Source organism: Saccopteryx leptura, chromosome 9 (assembly GCF_036850995.1).
Source record: "Saccopteryx leptura isolate mSacLep1 chromosome 9, mSacLep1_pri_phased_curated, whole genome shotgun sequence".
Lineage (NCBI taxonomy): Eukaryota > Metazoa > Chordata > Mammalia > Chiroptera > Emballonuridae > Saccopteryx > Saccopteryx leptura.
Window position 1 is genome coordinate 91,290,917 of NC_089511.1, and position 20,593 is coordinate 91,311,509.

General features: G+C 46.2%; 1 long non-coding RNA gene across 1 annotated transcript; it reads right to left on the minus strand.

The window, feature by feature from the left end:
- Positions 1 to 313: 313 nt before the first annotated feature.
- On the minus strand, positions 314 to 20,509 carry LOC136381010 (uncharacterized). Its single transcript, XR_010747009.1, has 5 exons — positions 20,437 to 20,509; positions 18,273 to 19,072; positions 12,993 to 13,117; positions 2,904 to 3,069; positions 314 to 637 (listed from the first exon to the last, which is right to left on the minus strand). It is a non-coding gene; the product is annotated as an uncharacterized lncRNA (long non-coding RNA).
- Between the last annotated feature and the right edge of the window lie 84 nt (positions 20,510 to 20,593).

Here is a 20,593-nt window from a genome sequence, read left to right on the forward strand (position 1 = left end):
AAGGCTGGTTGCCAGGGGCCAAGGGAAGGCAGACGGGAGGTTAGTGTTTAATGAGAACAAAGGTGCAGTTTGGGGAAATGGAAACATTCTAAGGATGAACGGTGGTGATGGTTGCCCATCAATATGAATGTACTTTGATGCCATGGAATTGTGCACTTAAAAATGGTTAAGATGGTGCCTGTTATGCAATATGTACTTCACTATATATTTTTAAATTACCGTATTATTAAAAACTGATAGTTTTTGGAAATGAATAGGATCCCCTTCATGACAAGGTGATTTTATTTGAACCAAACTCAGGAGTCAGGGTTTGTGCTGAGAGAAGCATGGCGTTCATGCATCAGCTTTCAAAACATCTTCTACCTCAGGCACCCGAGGACCCAGGGGACATTCCACTCTCTTTCAAAACACAAAAACAATCTGCTAGGGAGGCACTGTAACTGAAGGAAGTTGGTCACAGGAGTTCGTGTGTCAAGGCCAGGCATACATTCAGTGTGTTTCACCCACTGACCTGCTCCTGCTTACGTTCACTCATTTATTCTTTCTCTGTGCCAACAGTCACCAGGCAATGGGGCAGGAAGAAGCAAAGGGTCCAGAATGCAGGCTCGATCTTGGTGAGCTCGCAGCCCAGCAGGTCCTGTAGGGAGAAGTAGCACAGTGTGACAAATAAAGAAGAAGACAGGACAGAACAAGAGAGAAGAGAAGCCATGGAACTAGTCGTAGGTGTTGGCAGCCATTGGAGAGAGGTGGAAGGAGAAAGCTGTTTGAGGGGTTTGGTCTAGGCAGCTGGCTCCAGGGAGACTGAGGCTGTAGGTGGTCCCCTGGTGCAGCCCCAGCCCTGACACACAGGAGGGACCCAGCAAATGTCGGCCTGTGACGTGTCAGAGTGGGATTAATTTTTCAAGTGCAGAAGAACCACTCATCTTGATCTGGGGGTATGTCTACAAAGCAGATCGAGGTGCCCCAGGGGACCAGAAGAGTCTGTGGCCCCATCTACCACTAGCTTCTGGCAGAGCTGGCTCCCTGTGTGAGGCGTTTTGCGGGCACAGTCCCTCTGCACGCCCATCTCTTCTTTAAGCTAGGGAGGGATTGTCTATTTCATTCGGATTGAACAGCAACACTAAACTGGGTCCAATTTCTGATCAGTGTCATTTCTCAGGCTTGCTCAAGGAAGACAAAATCCATTAAACTCCCCCTGCTCCCCATGAGAGGCACCAAGCTCCTCACGGCACCGGGATGGGAGCTCTTGAGGGTAAAGACTCATTTTATGTGGATCAGTGACTGGCTTATTGTAGGTGCTTAATAAATATTCAATCATAACAATCTTAATTACTGGATTACATCATGTCTGTCTTAGGGTAGGATATAAATAAATAATGCTATAATAATGATGAGGCTTTAATGGAGAGCTGCTCAGTTGGAGTTCCCACTACTGTGCGGGAAGTTTTAATAAATTTGGGTGGATTTTATATTTCATGAAGACGTATCTGCTCTCAGTAGGTAAATGTTTCTGAAGATATGTCTTATTTAGTATTACTGCCAGCAGAATGCTTTCCTGGTTCATGTCCTTACCAAGGTTTAATTCAAGTCACGTGGTAACCCAGTTCTCTAAGTGTCTGAGCATGTCTGGTAGGTGGTGAGGAGGGTGGTGGGGCTGGGAGTTCAGGGCCCGGCCTCCCCGCGGGCTTCACGGGGGACATTGAGATAGAGCAGCTGTGTTGCAAGCGACCAACTCCCCCCTTTAACACCATCTAAACCACTCCTTGCTGAGAGTAGAATTGCAAACACCAAAGCCTTCAGACCTGGCAGCTTATGTCATAGTGAAATTATACGGGGCCAGCAGGAGGCTGTGCCCTGACTGCAGGGCAGCCTCAGCTCCAGCTCCCACCCCATACAGCAATGCCACCCAGTGGAATCCCACCCTCCATTAAAAAACAAAAGCCAGAAATGCTGCTATTGCCACAAAAATCTCTTGATTTTTAAATGCCATTGACCAATCCAATTACTTTAGAACAAAACCCTCCTGCTGTCTCTTGGGCACGAGATGAATCCATGTCTGGAGCAGACAGCCATGGATGTGTAAGGATAGGCATGTGTGCTGTTCCCTCCATGAAGGCAAAGAAAGGGCCAGAAGGCCCCTGGTCCAATAGCTGGGCACCTAGGTTCAGTCTGGCACTGGCTCTGCCATCTGCTGGAATGGTCATGATGAAGAACTCTCTGCAGACCAGACATCACCCTCTGTGCCAATGGAACGGTGACTAGCAGATGCCCAGGAAATCATGTGAAAATCTCAGCACTCCCTGAATTCTGGCCTCTGGAAACAGGACTACTTTGGGGAACTAGACTTTGAATGTCAGAGAGCAAACCTGGAGAGAAGGTGACTTGTAAAGCTACTCACTGGCTCCACTTTAACTGCAAAGGCACCTGAGCCAGGCCCAGTGCCATTGTGGGTATCTGTCTCCAATGCTGTGCTCTGACACTGGACAAGTAAATGAGAATGACCTCCCCCAGTGGAGCTGATATTCAGGGAGGGGGTCTTGACATCCTGTTTCCCAACAAGAAGCCAGAGCTCTGATGGAATTAAAAGTACATGAGTTGGGCAGTCCATCCATGTGGTGAATAAGCCCTCCCTCCTGGGTGGCTGACTGACCCTCTGCAGCAAAGACAATGTCTGTTGAGGGACCTTGAGGTGTGCAAGAGTCTAAGAAGTAGCTTGCTCCTGGTACAATCACCATGTCACAGATTCTAACCATTAGGAAGTAACCCCTAGCCCTTAGGAGAAAGCAGATATCTCTGGGTTTTCTGGAGAAACTCCCCTACACTGGTGTATTTTTAGAGCCCTCCCCCCCATCCCACAGACCCATTCCAGGGTGCCAATGTCATGGATGAAATCAGCTGCTCACCTTGCCCAGCTCCAGCCCGCGTGAGGGTGAGGGAACGAGAAGCATCTCCCTGAAACCCTGGACTCAGGTTTCCCTGAGCACGGGTCCAACTGTAATCTCTTGTCGAAGTACGAACAGCTGTTCTTCGCCCTGCTGCAAATCATCTCATGAAAAATGCATTACCGTCCTTCAAAAGAAAAGGGAAAATCAACACATACATGTAAACTGCTTACAAAACAGTATCTGTTGGGTTGAGGTTTCTTCTTTTTTACCTAATGTTTGGTGATATATCTAAGACCTTTTTTATTTTTAACAAAACTGCATTGTTACTTTTTTTCCGCATGAATATACACATTTTTACATCAAAATATAAACTCTACTTGGTTACTTAACAGTCTACTGTAGATATTACCTTCTATTTTAATTTTGTGTTAGTTAAGCATGGCCTCAGTCAGCCAACCTCTGAACTTAGAGGTTTGTTTCTGATGTTCTGTGTTCCTGCCAATATTTGCAGAGCAGTTGGCCTCCCCGAAGCCACTTCATATCAGATAACCCCAAGTGGGGTCAGCAGACAGACTGGAGTCTACAGGACGAGCCAGGCCAGCCCAAATGCCACCTCTCCTGCCACAGGGTCTAAAGGACAGTCTGGGTCCTCACCCCAACTCCCACCGAGTGCTCTGCCTTCCTCTGTCTCCCTCCCTGAAGCTCCCACCTCCCGCTCACTCACTCTGATCTTCTTTTTCTCTCTTGTCTGCCCTAGGGAATTTTCTGTTTTGTTTTATTTTAATTAGGGAGCATACCATATACAAAAGTTCAGAAGATAGTATAACAAATGCCCAGCTTTAAAAACCTTGTTTCATAGGCTCTGACCCTTTCCCCTTAGACAGCATTACTTAGAAGTTAAGTCCCAGATATCATATTATTTCGTTCAAAAAAAGTAGTGCAGGTCTCTCTAAATACCAAAGCTTTATTTTTTTTTTCCAGCATATTGTTATCACACCTAAAACAGAAACAGTAATCACTGAACATCACAGAGACCCAAGCAGTGCTCAAATTTCCCAAGTTGTCATTAAAACGTTTGCTGTAGATGGTTTGTTGGAATCAGAATCAGTGGTGGGATTCAAATAACTTAACAACCAGTTATCTGCCCTAATTACCATTTTTAAGTATTAAAAAAATGATATACCAAAAGGTAGTTTATTATTCCATGCATTTAATACTTAAATAAGAATAAAAGAAGTACATAAAACTAGACTATGTTACAAGAACTCTTTAGGGCCTTTCAATCCATTAGTTCATCCTGTATCAGTTTCAATGGCTTATCTGTTGGCTGCTTGTCCTGCAGAGTTCCCACCCCAGACTGTGCTTCCTCCTGGTGTCATTATCAGTTTTCTCTTTCCCTGTTATTCCGGAGCCTGGTAGTAATATCCAGGCTTAGAAGCTCATTCTGATTTAGGATTTTTTGGGTTTTGTTTTTGCAAGAATATTTTATGGGCAACGGATACTATCACAGGAGGTCCATTGGTGACTATAGTCTATATCCATTATTTTGTTCGGGGTTTGGAAAATAATTACATCTTACCTTTACCCTTCCTTCTTTTTTTTTTTTATAAATAAATTTGTATTAATTTTAATGGGGTGACATCAATAAATCAGGGTACATATATTCAAAGAAAACATGTCCAGGTTATCTTGTCATTCAATTATGTTGCATACCCATCACCCAAAGTCAGATTGTCCTCAGTCACCTTCTATCTAGTTTTCTTTGTGCCCCTCCCCCTCTCCCTCCTTCCCCCCACCCCCACCCCCCGTAACCACCACACTCTTGTCCATGTCTCTTAGTCTCATTTTTATGTCCCACCAATGTATAGAATCCTGCAGTTCTTGTTTTTTTCTGATTTACTTATTTCACTCCGTATAATGTTATCAAGATCCCACCATTTTGTTGTAAGTGATCCGATATCATCATTTCTTATGGCTGAATGGTTACCATGGTGTATATGTGCCACATCTTCTTTATCCAGTCTTCTATTTTTTTTTTACAGTGATTAAAGCCTTTAAGCAAACTCTTGGCCAATACAGCAAGAATCCATAAAAGAGTAGTGTCCTTAACATGTTCACCAAGTCCAAGTTGGCACCATCACCATGCCAAATCCCTGAAAAATGCAACCCAACCCCAGTTCAATCTGTTAGGAGCTGTCACAAGGAGCAAGAGTCCAGGAAAAGTCCACATCCAGGAAAAGTCCGCATGGCACTGGAATTGTCACAATTCTATACTTTGCAGCTCATGTCCAAGTTCCAATGACCACTGCTTCTAGCTGGTAATGATTCAGGTAGACTGGAAAAGCCATCTGCAGCATGTGTGGATATGGAGCTTCTGTTCTCCTCTGCCTGGAGAGATGAGACCAAGTTGCTTTTCCCTGGAGCTCTGTGACTGTGGTGTGGTAAAGAGAACCTTGGGATACACTAAGCTGGGTGGCAAAGGTAGATTCATAATAGAAGTTGGCAAAAGGGGGAAAGAGAGCTCTAAATTAGGAGTAGGTCCCAGCCTGAAATATGTGTGGGGCATTGAGGTAGGAGGAATAGAGGAAACACTATATATTAAACAAAGCAGCAGAAAATAGGACTATCAACACCCACAACAGAGATCTTCGAGGGAAGAATAAAAATCCTGACTACTCAGGCAAGACATAGTTAAGTGGCCCTTGTGCAAATGAGATCAGTTTACCTGCTTCTTGGAAGAAATACCCTAGGCTCGTCCACAGTGTCGTAGATGGGGCCAACGGCCCTGGGCACCTTCAGCCTTCAGTGGCAAACCCCAGCATCCTGGGCAAGGTTAGGTCATAGGTGGCTGGAGCAGGGCTGGAAGAGACTGAACCCTCCCTTAGAGGAATGAGGGGGAAGCCTACCTTCCAGTGTCCTTGTTTCCTCACAGCAGAGGCATGTAAGTCTGGCAGGCTTTAGCTCAATGACCTTCCTTTCCACTATTGAAGTAAGACCCAGATGGCATCCTATGAGATCCCTTTGGGGCATTGGAGCCTTTAAGGGCATATTCTAAAAGCTGGTAGTTCCCCTGATCTCTATTGGGCTTTTTCTGCCTCTTGGTATCTTAAAAGCCATGCTCAGAAGATCTCGCTGAGGGGTTTGAGGATCCCCATTTGCCTATATAAACCTTTTCCATATATCTGGAGCTATTTGGAAAAAGACAAAACAGTGTTATTAGCTGGATCAAATAAAAGAAGGTAGTAGTTTGCAGGAGAAAAAGATTTGGCATCTCATGTTCATCAGCATTCAAAAGAAATTTAAATTTTATTTTTTTTTTTTTTTGTATTTTTCTGAAGCTAGAAATGGGGAGAGACAGTCAGACAGACTCCCGCATGCGCCCGACCGTGATCCACCTGGCACGCCCACCAGGGGCGACGCTCTGCCCACCAGGGGGCGATGCTCTGCCCCTCTGGGGCGTCTCTCTGCCGGGACCAGAGCCACTCTAGTGCCTGGGGCAGAGGCCAAGGAGCCATCCCCAGCGCCCAGGCCATCTTTGCTCCAATGGAGCCTTGGCTGCGGGAGGGGAAGAGAGAGACAGAGAGGAAGGGGGGGGGGGTGGAGAAGCAAATGGGCGCTTCTCCTATGTACCCTGGCCGGGAATCGAACCCGGGTCCCCCGCACGCCAGGCCAACGCTCTACCGCTGAGCCAACCAGCCAGGGCCTTAAAATTTTTTAAGTAAAAAGCATGATATGGTAGACCCGTAGGAGTTCCAGGATATGACTCTCCCCTTTTAAATTTTTTTAAATTGACCTTAAAATATTTTCTGGATACACTTTAATAATACCTTGACTTTAAATATTGTAAGAAATATACATAATTTGAAATGTTTGACAAAATACAGTAAGTGCTTTTGCTCCATATGCAAGAGCATTGGCAGTTTAACCAGTTTAGGAAATCCAATAATAGAACAATGCATACAGACAATGAGCTATAACATGCTTAGCAGCCTCTCCTGTTCTGGCAGAGGTTACTATAAATCCAGAATATGTATCCACTGTAACGTGGACATAGGACTGTTTGCCAAATGAAGGTATATGAGTAACATCCATTTGCCAAAATTATTCTGGTAGGGGTCCTTGAGGGTTAACTCCAAATGAAGGGACAGATGGTAGTATAGGACCCCTTGGACAGGATTTCCCAATCTGCTGTGCTGCTTCCCAAGAAAGTTGAAACTGTTTACACCGGGCTGCAGCGTTCTGGTAATGAATAGTATGAGACTGAATTGCTCGATCTGTCATGGTTGCTCCAAATAATTTTCTTTTGGGTAGCTTGATCAACAAGGGCATTCCCTTGTGCTAAAGCTCCAGGGAGCATGGAGTGAGCTCAAGTATGTCCTATAAAACATGGAGCTCTATGTTGACATACAAGTCTTTGAAGAAGGAGGAACTGCTGAAATAGTTCATCAGCATTTGTCCCTAAGACAAATAGTCTTTATAGTGGAAACACCATAAGTAAATATTTGCTGTCTGTATATAGATTAAAGGGGGAATATGGCAAATGCTGAAAAGCCATGATAATGGCATATAATTCTAGTCTTTGAGCTGATTTTAAGTTGACAGTTTCAGTATTTAGTTGTCCATTGATTTGCAAAAGCAATTTGCCATTTAGTGGAAGTTTCCCAGAACCATTTTTGTTGATCCTTTGAAAAAAGGAACAACAATAATTTTGAGGCTCAAAACCTATAAGTTGTAAGGGTCACCTATACCCCTTGATAATCCAGGAGGCAACAAGATCAAAATATGGAAGTGTATTCCATGGACTATTAGATGGTTCAATGTGCCCAAGCTGTAGCTGCTCTTGTACCAATTGAGCAGCTGCCCTAAGTTTCTCCTGAGAAAGGGGCCATTGGTCTACCCATACAGGATTATCTGATTTCCAAGTAATTGGGTCTGCTCAATGCATTATTGAGGTATCAGGAGCTACCAAGGCCCCTATGCTAAATTTTGATATCCTAATCCACACCTTCTGGCACTGGGTGCCACTTCTATGGGGGTGAGAATTCCTCGCTGTTCTTTCCCTAGTCCTTTGGTGGGTAAGAATCCCCAATCAAGCATCTGAGTACTGACTAAACCATTAGGACTGACAAGCAATGCTCCCATATTTTTTAAAACATCTCTACCCCACAAATTAACTGGCCATCCAGGGAGCCCATAAGGCTTAAAAAATCCAGAATGACTTTCTTAATCTTCTCAATGTAGAAAACTAGAACTTTGTTGAGGGAATTTACTCTGCCCTATACCTTGTAATTCTGTGGCTGCTGCATGAGTGGGCCAGGAAGGAGGCCACTGTAGCTTAGCAATAACAGATACATCAGCTCCAGTATCTAGAAGTCCTTTAAATTTATGCTCATGTATTGTTAGTTCCATTTCAGGATGTTCCTGACCTATTTTTTTTAAATCCAATTGGCAAAATCAGAGGAGCCAAATCGCCAATTTTCTTGGGGCCCCTTTTGCAGGATGTGGCCTAGGAAGCAGAATTAGCATCCTTATACTATTCTTCTAACTGCCTGAATTAGCCGTGAGACAAATTCTTCTTTTTTTTTAATTAATTTTAATGAGGTGACATTGATAAAATTGTCTTCCGTCACCTTCTAACTGGTTTTCTTTGTGCCCCTCCCCTCCCCCAACCCCTTCCTCTTCTCCTCCCCACCCTGTAACCCCAACACTGTTGTCCATATCTCTGAGGCTCATTTTTATGTCCCACCTATGTATGGAATAATATAGTTCTTAGTTTTTTCTGATTCACTTATTTCGCTCAGTATAATGTTATCAAGGCCCATCCAGGTTGTGGTAAAAGATCTGATGTCATCATTTCTTATGGCTGAGTAGTATTCCATAGTATATATGTATCAAAACTTTTTAATCCACTCGTCCTCTGACAAACACTTGGGCTGTTTCTAGATCTTTGCCATTGTGAACAATGCTGCCATAAACATGGGGGTGCATTTCTTCTTTTCAAACAGTGCTATGGTGTTCTTGGGATATATTCCTAACAGTGGTATAGCTGGGTCAAAAGGCAGTTCCAGCCCTGGCCGGTTGGCTCAGCGGTAGAGCGTCGGCCTGGCGTGTGGGGGACCCGGGTTCGATTCCCGGCCAGGGCACATAGGAGAAGCGACCATTTGCTTCTCCACCCCCACCCCCTCCTTCCCCTCTGTCTCTCTCTTCCCCTCCCGCAGCCAAGGCTCCATTGGAGCAAAGATGGCCCGGGCGCTGGGGATGGCTCCTTGGCCTCTGCCCCAGGCGCTAGAGTGGCTCTGGTCGTAGCAAAGCGACGCCCGGAGGGGCAGAGCATCGCCCCCTGATGGGCAGAGTGTCGCCCCTGGTGGGCGTGCCGGGTGGATCCCGGTCGGACGCAAGCAGGAGTCTGTCTGACTGCCTCTCCCTGTTTCCAGCTTCAGAAAAATACAAAAAAAAAAAAAAAAGGCAGTTTCATTTTTGATTTCTTGAGGAATCTGCATACTGTTTTCCACAGTGGCTGCACCAGTCTGCATTCCCACCAGCAGTGCAGGAAGGTTCCCTTTTCTCCACATCCTGGCCAGCACTTATTCTGTGTTGTTTCGTTGATGAGCGCCATTCTGACTGGTGTGAGGTGATATCTCATTGTGGTTTTAATTTGCATTTCTCTAATAATTAGTGATGTTGAGCATTTTTTCATATGCCTATTGGCCATCTGTGTGTCCTCTTTGGAGAAGTGTCTATTCATTTCTTTTGCCCATTTTTGGATTGGATTGTTTGTCTTCCTGGTATTAAGTTTTACAAGTTCTTTATAAATTTTGGTTATTAACCCCTTATCAGACGCATTGTCAAATATATTCTCCCATTGTGTAGTTTGTCTTTTTATTCTGTTCTTATTATCTTTAGCTGTGCAGAGGCATTTTAGTTTGATATAGTCCCATTTGTTTATCCTGTTTTTTATTTCACTTGCCCGTGGAGACAAATAGGCAAATATATTGCTGCAAGAGATGTCAAAGAGCTTACTGCCTATGTTTTCTTCTAAGATGCTTATGGTTTTATGGCTTACATTTAAGTCTTTTATCCATTTTGAGTTTATTTTTGTGAATGGTGTAAGTTGTTGGTCTAGTTTTATTTTTTTGTAGGTTGCTGTCCAATTTTCCCAACACCATTTCTTGAAGAGGCTGTCTTTACTCCAATGTATGATCTTACCTCCTTTGTCAAATATCAGTTGTCCATAAAAGTGTGGGTTTATTTCTGGGTTCTCAGTTCTGTTCTATTGATCTATATGCCTGTTCTTATGCCAGTACCAGGCTGTTTTGAGTACCATGGCCTTATAATATAACTTGATATCCGGAAGTGTGATACCTCCCACTTTATTCTTCCTTTTCAAGATTGCTGAGGCTATTCGTGTTCTCTTTTGGTTCCATATAAATTTTTGGAATATATGTTCTATATCTTTGAAGTAAGTCATTGGTATTTTAATCGGTATTGCATTGAATTTATAAATTGCTTTGGGTAATATAGACTTTATAATGATGTTTATTCTTCCTAACCATGAGCACGGTATATGCCTCCACTTGTTAGTATCTTCCCTGATTTCTTTTATTAATGTTTTATCATTTTCCGAGTATAAGTCTTTAATCTCCCTGGTTAAATTTATTCCTAGGTACTTTATTTTTTTGGTTGCAATGGTTAAGGGGATTGATTCCTTAATTTCTCTTTCTGACAGTTCATTGTTAGTGTATAAAAATGCCTCTGATTTCTGAGTATTGATTTTATATCCTGCCACCTTGCTGAATTTATTTATCAGGTCCAGTAGTTTTTTGACTGAGACTTTAGGGTTTTCTATATACAATATCATATCATCTACACATAATGAGAGTTTTACTTCTTCTTTTTCAATTTGGATGCCTTTTATTTCTTCTTCTTGTCTGATTGCTGTGGCTAGGACTTCCAGAACTATGTGGAGTAAGAGTGGTGAAAGGGGGCACCCCTGCCTTGTTCCTGATCTTAAGGGGATTGCTTTTAATTTTTGCCCATTGAGTATGATGTTGGCTGTAGGTTTGTCATAGATGGCCTTTATCATGTTGAGGTATGTTCCCTGTATTCCCACTTTGCTGAGAGTTTTGATCATGAATGGGTGCTGGATTCTATCAAATGCTTTTTCTGCATCTATTGAAATTATCATGTGGTTTTTCTCCTTCCTTTTGTTTATGTGATGAATCACATTGATTGATTTGCAAATATTGTACCAGCCTTACCCTTCCTTCTTTATTAGAGGAACTCTCCTTCATCCACACTTGGTTCCTTGGCACAGTACATACAGGAAAGTCACATGAGGTACTCTATCCTGCTCCCCCTTTTGGAAAACGAAGCTGGTCCCTGCATTCTCTAAGAGGACCATTGAAGGGCTGTTTCAGTAGTTGGCTTTTGGGGTTTTGTTTTGTTTTTTCATTATCATTATGGACTCATGTTTTTAAACATATTCGATGTGTTTCAACCCAGCATGGCTTTCACTCTCACTGGTATAGGCCCTGCTCCCTCGTTCTCTGGTGGGAAACTTCAAGTTGGTTCCTTTGTTCTCTGGTTTCATTCCAGGAGCTTTTCTTAGTCCACCTGCCTTTTGGTGTGACAAAGAGTTCTAACCCTTTCTACACATTTTCTACTCCAGATCAGGAAATGCTTTTTTTTTTCAATGAGAAATTGTATTCAGAGACAGAATCTACGTGCAAAATAGATTCATTGTGGTTGCATTGTTTATTGTTTTGAGACTGTTTTAGGAAAAAAATGCTTTTGTAAAAGATAAAATACATGTTATATTTGCTTTTTATATTTGACTTTATAGTATCTCTCCAGCTTACACTGATATTAAAATATAAGTACATTGATATTCAAATATACAAGTAACAGCCTTTGCTTACCATTTTATTCTATATTTTCATCTCTTTAACACTAAAAAAGAAAGTCCTGCTTTCCAGGGCGGTAACATATCTACTAATTTGCTGTATCTATATCTACATCTATTTCTGAGAACAGTTAATTTTGTGTTAGGGCATGTGTTTCTTACAGATGTTAAGTCCAATTAATAAATTTTAAGGTCATTTGAAATATTTCCTCTCTGAAATTAGGCCACCCACATATTAAGTTCATTTGTTTCATTTTGCTCTTCATTTTAGGGACTTATTTTTTTTAATTTCTTATGTATTTAATTTAATTTTATAATTCTGTAAGGTACTTACATGACTCAACATCAAATCTACCAAACCAGGTAGACTCAGAGATGTCAACCTCCTCCTCCCATCCCCACACCTGTGCTCTCCTATCCCCACAAGTAACTGTTTAACTGTTTCTAGATGGGTTTTCTCTTTTTTTTGTTTATTTTTCTATTATTTTCCTTACTGTAAACAAATACACACCAATGCCCACATGACTCCCTGAGAGGATGGAGGAATGCCCCTCATCCCTTCCGGCAGCTATGCAGTACCCCACCGTGAGGAGGGGCCCGGCTTCTCGGTCCTCTGCTCACTACCTCCTCACCCCAAACCCCAGGCTTCTCAGTCCCTGCAGACCTGCTGAGGCCTTCTCCCCCAGTGCTGATAGAGTCAAGGCAATCAGAGCGGTAACAGCCTATTGCACTTTCCTGTGTGGAGCTACCTGTGTAAACACGTGCGTCATCTCGTTTCGCATTGACAACAGTCACCCGAAAGGAGTGCCAGACTGAATTTTAGAAAAATCAAGCTCGTGTTGAAGGTCACACAGCCAGTGTGTGGTAGGTCTGAGAATAAAAACCTTACTTCTCTGAGCCAAAATCTACTATCTTAGCCACTCAGCTGCACCGTCTCCAGGCTGCGTCTCCTGAAGTTCCATGTGGCTCTGCAACCATCACACAGATAAGAACTGGAAATAGACAGCTGGTCTACCTGGCACCCATGACCCATATCCAAAGGCTTCTGGAAGGTATACCTCAGAGAGACAGTAGGGAAGAATGGGAGCATAGCTCCTGCCTGGGCTGAGTCTCTAAATTCAAACCCCGGCCTTATTTTCCCCTAGTTCTTTGACCTCCAGTTATTTCTTTAGCCCATCCCTCAGCTCCCTTACCTGTAAACTCACCTCAGAGATGCAGTAAGGATGAAGGTCGATGCCTGAGACCTAGGGGGTGTTCAGTACACACTTGCTGAATCAACTCAAGAAGAAAGCCACTCTTGAACGGTTGTCCCCAGGAAACGATCTGTAGCCTGTAGCGAGATTGGGAGGGTGGAGTGGGCGTGGCTCACCTGGCTGCAGCTTTCTTCTCTAAGTGCAGCCCTCACACAAACAGCACAAGTATCACCTGGGAGAGTGCTTTAGAGTGTGCACACTGACAGAGGCCCTACAACCTGTGTTTCCGCCAGCCCCCACCCCCACCCCCCGCCCAGATGACTTAAGAACAGCTGCTCTGTAGTAAGGCCAACACTCTGAGTCCGTAAAGGCAGGTCTGAAAAGGCCATGAGGAGCCCCCCTTCACCTTCAGTGTCTCCTAATCATTCATGAGCATATATTAGGTGCAGGGAAGAGCAAGGTAGACAAAGTGAAAGCCCTCTTGGAGCCTGCCTTCTGGGAGAGTAATTACAGAGCACAGAGCCATGATTAAAGGGGTGAGATGGGTCCTGTGAGTGATCAGCATCATGAAAGATATCAACAGGACAGCATGGCAGAGGATGCCTGGGGTGCCATGTGACAGGTGGGAAAGTCAGGAAAGGTCTCTCTGAAGAAGTGACACTTGAGCTAATGTTTGAGTGGGAGAAGGGAGCAGCCAGGTAAAGATCAGGTCTGCTTCCAAGCAGAGGGCCAGCATGTGCAAAGGGCCTGAAGCAGAAAAGAGCTAATATGTGAAGAGGAGCAAGGAGGTCAGTGCCGCTACAGCCAGCATGAGAGAAGTGAGTGCTACCTTGGGTCATCTCTTAAGTCAAAACAACCCTGCTACCCCTGTGCCAGGGATGGGTGTGGGGCAGTTAAACAGTGGTATTCCTCTGCAGCTGCCACTGGGGTACAGAGCAGCAAGGGCACACACGTGGGGTTTGCACTCCCGCCTACATCAAGATCTTTCTTGCACACAATGTGCCTTGCCCCCACTGCCTTTCTGCAGTGGAGGGAGAAGCAGTTCTCCCAGGGAGGCCTTGTTTCTCTGGGCATCGCAGTGAGTGTGGCATCAGGAAGAAAACTTAGTCTAGGGAGACAGGGAGACCTGACTTTGAGAGCAACTCTACTGTCAGTTACATAATTTGGGGCAAGGGATTTCAGCTCTGTGACCTTGTTCTGCATCTGGAAGTGGAGACAGGGATGGCTTCCTCCCAGGGTGGCTGAATCAAAATCCACTCCGTGTAGAAGAGAGCTAACCTCCTGTCTAGACGGTGCCTGGAAACGGTAGCTGTCACAATCTTTATATCGTTAGCAGAGAATGTCATTGAAGGTCCAATATTTTCTAGATAATGGTAGAAGCAAATAAAAGCATCAATACTAGTGTTCTAGGAACAAGTCCTTTCTTCACAACTGAACTCAGAGCAGCTGACAGTGGAGAAGCTGAGACATTTTCACTAGGAGCACATCAGCCCTGTTTCCAGGAGCAGACCAGCCTCATGGTCTTGGTGGGCAGTGAGGGAGGGTCCCCACCCAGGAGAAGAGCTAGCCTAGTGCTGTCCAACAGAAATACCTAAGAATCACACATCATTTAAAACCTGCCAGTTATTAAAACAGTAAAAAGACACATGTGAAACCCATCTTAGTGATACATGTTATTAAAGCCAAAATACCCAAAGTATCATCATGTCAACACAAAGTCAGTATAATAGTCAATACAGATTACTAAGGAGACACTTTACATTCTTTATTATTATTATTATTATTATTATTATTATTATTATTATGTCCTGTCTTCAAAATCCAAGGTGTGTTGTATACTCACAGCACATTTTATTCAGACTAGCCAGGTTTCCAAGTGCTCATTAGCCTCATGTGTTGTAGTTGGCGGTCACTAAAGTAGACAGAGAGGCTTAGGGGTTCGCACACCATGGCCATGAGCCAAATTCATTCTGCCGCTGTTTTTGTACAGTCTCCTGAGCTAAGAATAGTTTTTACATATTTAAATAGTTGGAGGCAAATCAAAACAAGACTATTTTGTGAGATGTGAAAACTATATGAAGTTCAAACATGTCCATAAATAAAGTTTTATCAAAACCCAGCCACTATGGCCCTGGCCGGTTGGCTCAGTGGTAGAGCATCGGCCTGGCGTGCGGAAGTCCCGGGTTCGATTCTCGGCCAGGGCACACAGGAGAAGCACCCATCTGCTTCTCCACCCCTCCCCCTCTCCTTCCTCTCTTTCTCTCTCTTCCCCTCCCGCAGCCAAGGCTCCATTGGAGCAAAGTTGGCCTGGGCTCTGGGGATGGCTCCATGGCCTCTGCCCCAGGTGCTAGAATGGCTCTGGTCACAACAGAGCGACGCCCCAGATGGGCAGAGCAATGCCCCCTGGTGGGCGTGCCGGGTGGATCCCAGTCGGGCGCATGCGGGAGTCTGTCTGACTGCCTCCCTGTTTCCAGCTTCAGAAAAATAAAAAAATTAAAAAAATACCAGCCACTATCGTTTGTTATAGATTCTTTCTGACTGCTTTCCACAGTCAAGCTGAGAGGCTGAGAAACAGACATCTTGCTGGTAAAGCTGAAAACACGTACTCCCCAGCCTTTTACAGAAAAAAACAAACAAACAATTGTCGACCTGTGCTCTAGAGAGCAGAGCACACCTGTCCCAGCTCCTCCTGACTCTGGGTTTCTAGATATCTCCCTTTTGAGATCTTTCTACGCAGGTTGTAGATATGCTGGGGCCCGATCTCCCAGCGGCCCACCCTGATCTTGCTGGTGTCTGCCAGTGTCTTAATGAACTGGATTCACCTCTAGTCACAACACAGGCTCTGCCTCTTTCATTTGAATTGAAGTTCTAAGCAAAGAATCCTGATGGGACCCTGGCTGGTTGGCTCAGTGGATACAACATTGGCCCAGCATGCAGACATCTCAGGTTCAATCCCAGTCAGGGCACACATGAAAAGCAACCATCTGCTTCACTTTTCCTCCCTCTCCCCCTTCTCTCTCTCTTCCCTTCTTGCAGCCCGTGGCTCGATTGGTATGAGCCTGTCAGCCTCAGGTGCTAAAAATAGCTTGGTTGATTTGAGCATTGACCCCAGATGGGGGTTACCAGGTGGATCCCAGTCAGAGCACATGCAGGAGTCTGTCTATCTCCCCCTCTCACTTTAAAAAAAAAAGAATCCTGATAGAAGGCCTTAAGGAGAAGCCCCTCAATTGACTGTGACAGACACCTTGTGGCACCAAGCTGGTCAGACTGAGAGAGCAGCTGCCTAGGAAATGGCCTCAGTGATCAAGGCCAGTGTGCAGTTTTCTAGAATGACCTACAAACAGGGGTACCCCCATAAATCCAGCCCCTCTGAGCTAGGCACAGATACACATTATCATGCAGCAAAGGAGTCAGCCCAGAGTTCCTAGTAAGGAAATCCGTCTGAAGGAGGACTCCAACTGCCCAAGCCCCTCAGCAGGTGAGTGGCCTAGGGGAGCCTGAGCCTCAGAAGCACCATCCTTCAGTGATGCCCCTTCCTGCCATGAGCCCTGAGGACACAGTTCCACTGTTCCAATGCTGGGTAAGAACCCTCTGGGTTACCATTACAAATCAGTAGCTAAGGAGGCGCCCTGGCCTGCCTCTGGGCTCTTGGCAGTGAGAGGCAAAGAGAACAGGTGGGTGAAAGGAAGCGGTGTTCCCTGGACTTGGGCGAGGAGAGTGGTTAGGTGGGGGGTGGGGGGTACAACAGAGACGTGCAGGCTGACAGACAGGCAGACAAACTCTGGCCTACATCCTCAGTGCCACCGTGAGCTGTGTGACATCCAAAACCTCTGCACGTTTCAGTCTCCTCATCAGTACAGACGGAGCTCAATCTGCCACTGCGCAGGGCGTTGTGAGGATCTGGTGAGGGGAAGCACTGAGAGGGCCCAGCACGTAACAGGTGCGTAGGCACTGTTGATTCCACTGCTCGTGTTACCGTAGCTCCGGACAGGCAGTGATTTGTGGGGGCAGAACAAAGTGGAGCCATGCCTCTGACACACTGTACAGTGTGCGGGTTAACTTATATCAAGACTCAGAACAGTGCAGGGCACAGAGTAAAGGTTTTACGTGTGTTAGCTTAGCATGATTATTATGATGTTAGTGCTGCTTCTTTTTATTATTATTATTTTTATTCAGTGAGAGGAGGGGAGGCAGATAGGTTCCCACATGCATCCTGACCAGGATCCACCCAGCCAGCCCTGGAGATGCTCTGCCCATCTGGGGTTGCTGCTCTGTCACTTGGCAACTAAGCCATTTTAGCCCCTGAGGTGAGGCCTTGGAGCCATCCTCAGTGCCCGGGGCCAGCTTGCTCGAACTATTTGAGCCATGGCTGCAAGAGGAGAAGAGAGAGAGAAAGAGAGAGATAAAGAGAGAAGGGGGAGAGGTGGAGAAGCAGATGGTCACTTCTCCTGTATGCCCTGGCCGGAAATTGAACCCAGGACATTCACACACCAGGCTGATGCTCTACCGCTGAGCCAACCAGCCAAGGCCTACTACTTATTTTTATTATTATTGTTGTTGTTATTATGACTAAGCTCAGGAAATGCACCAACCTCCTGAAGAAGTTGATGGAAAAGACTTGTAAAGAATTTAGCCCTGGCCGGTTGGCTCAGTGGTAGAGTGTCGGCCTGGCTTGCGGAAGTCCCGGGTTCGATTCCCGGCCAGGGCACACAGGAGAGGTGCCCATCTGCTTCTCCACCCCCCCCTTCCTCTCTGTCTCTCTCTTCCCCTCCCGCAGCCGAGGCTCCATTGGAGCAAAGAGATGGCCCAGGCGCTGGGGATGGCTCCTTGGCCTCTGCCCCAGGCGCTAGAGTGGCTCTGGTTGCGACAGAGCGACACCCTGGATGGGCAGAGCATCGCCCCCTGGTGGGCGTGCCTGGTGGATCCCGGTCGGGCGCATGCGGGAGTCTGTCTGACTGCCTCCCTGTTTCCAGCTTCAGAAAAATACAAAAAAATAAAAAAATAAAAATAAATAAACATGGAAAGACTTGTAAAGAAGGCTGAGCATTAGTGAAAAGAAGTCTCCTGAGGCCTCCTGACAAGCCATCCAGAGAACTATGTCACGAAGTGGAAGAATGGGGGGGGGCAGTGCCTCATGATACTTTCAGGGATCTAAGCTTCCAACGCCCCAAATCAGGAATTGAAGGACCCATACTGTACTGCCTTCATTACTGGCTTTGAATGTTTGTAACTAACACACATGCAGAATGCAGTGAATTTGCTGTGAAACTAAATTAGCAAAGCGTCACGTACATTCAGTTGAGGGCCAGGCCATTTTCACCCACCCAGTCAGGCAGGTGAGCAGCTCCCATGACGTTCCAGGAGTTGGGCTGAGAGTTGGAGGCAGCAGAGTTGCTGTGCGAAGGGAAGACACAGCACGCCACCCGAGGACAGCTTTATTTACGCTCTTGCAGAATGTCCAGGCGAGCCTTGTTTTTCTGGATGATTAGAGAGACGGCTCACATGGCGTCAGTGATGCTACATTTAGAATTGTGTCTTCATTCACATTCTTTCCACGCAGCTCACGGCTCCTGGACTGGGAGAGAGCGCTCGCTCACTGCGCCTGAGCCCGTCCCCTGGAAGGATGCCGGTTCAGGCTCATGCAGACCCTGAGTTCTTGGTCTGGGGCTGGGGCTGGGTTCTTGGGCTTTGCTTTGTGCTGGAGTTGTCAGTGCCAGCATGCTGCCATGACCAAACGGCACACAGGGTCCCTGGCACGGGGTAGGTGGAGGCATATTCCAGGAGACACCAGACTCTGCAGCCATCCGCTGTGGTCAGGCTAATGGGATGGGGCCTCCAGCTACACTCTGAGGACACCTGCTCTCAGGACACAGTCTTGCCAGGCCTACTGTGTCTTATTGTTCTCCCTGACCCCTTCAGTTGACATCATGGACAAAGTTGCTGGCCATCGCCCTGCCTCCTGAACTGTCCCCAGGCCACCCCATGGTTTTCCTTCTCCATTAGCCTCTTCCAGGGAACGCCACCAGCTCCTGCTGCACAGCAGAGTTCACTGCTGCTGGTTCCTGAACTGGACGTGAGGGCGTACACTCCACCTGTGAAGAGTCACAGTAAGCAGGGAAGAAAGGTACTGAGGAGTGAGGAAAGCATATCAGGAGAACCGGAGGCCCTGCTGAGCAGGTCAGCATGTGCACCTCTGGCCCAAGGCGAACTCCTCCGTGAAACGAGATTTAGTAATGGCAGACATTTCCTAAACTCTGAATGAAACAATTGAGTCAAATGCAGATAACATAGGAACTGGGTATAAATTTGTTTCCATGTGCAGTAAGGAAAACAAAATTAACTAGAACATCAAATTCATGGTTGCACAGGTATGATTGTTTGCCATAAAGCCCTGTTTTTGAAAGTTCTTTTTACATATAAATAGTAAATAAGCAATGGTACAGATGATTGAAAATGTGGCAAAAATCATGAAAAAAATAACAAATGACCGACATTTGAAAATCTTTGTAATATACAAGCATATCGGTGTACATTTGCTCGTTTAAACTTTAGCCCCACAGAGCACAGGCAATCTGCCCATCTCAGACAGGAGTAAACTGAGGCACAGGAAGGTTCAGTGATTAGGCTGTTGCCAAACAGCTGAAAACTACAAGAAACCAGGACTCCAAATCCTATGTTCTGTGTTGCTTTCTTAATGCTGACATGTATGTCAGGTTGATTCTTTTCATCAGCTGGGTTGGCTCCTGCCAGTTTTGACAAACAAAGGAGGTGGATGAAGTAGGTAGAACCCGGGGGTTCACTTGGGCTTCCTCCAACCATCTCTGAGTACTCATCCGCAAGCAGGCAGTCCTCGGTTCTCTGGGCGGAGGACGGCTGGGCACTCCTGCTGGCCAGGGTCTGACCCCACAGCCCCATCTGCGGGGCAGCAAGGAGCTCTTCTTCCTGACTCTGTCTGAGCTGCAGTGCGTAGACCCAGGGCCCTGGGACCCTGGCCCCGCGGGTGTAAGGCAGGGGGTGTGCCAGGCACTGAACTGGGGCTTAGACAGAGGTTGCTGTCTACGAGGAGCCCACGGGCATGGGAGGGCAGCCTGCAAGTAGATATGGAGGTACCGTGCGACGCAGACCTCCTGGGGCTATGAGCTCCGCATAGAGGGGACACTGGCAGGGACTGGGCACCTTGGCATTCCCAGGCCGTGGGACAAGGGAGTGTGAGAAAGGGCTGTTGGAAAGCAAGGAAAAAAACCCTCTCCCTTTAAATCGGTGGTAAGCAGACTTTCACAGGGCCAACTTGAGGAGGGTGAGAAGGGCACCCAGGAGGTGGCACCACATGAGCCAAGACATAGGGGTTGAAGGATGTCTGAGGGTCCACAGTCAGCCTGGGGAGCAGATGACCCAGGCCAAACAGCAAGTGACCACTGGGGCAGCACCCCTGAGGGACGGAAAGGGGAGCTCTCACCTGGTGGAACGGGGCCTGTCCACTGGTGCTCGGGTCTTGCCAACACCTGGGCCTGTGTGGCCGGGCTCACAGAGAGGGCACTGCCCTTGCCTCCCTACTGCCTCTCGCTCATGTTCTCCCGCCAGTCCTACCCCGAGCCCCAGCCTGGCATTCTTCC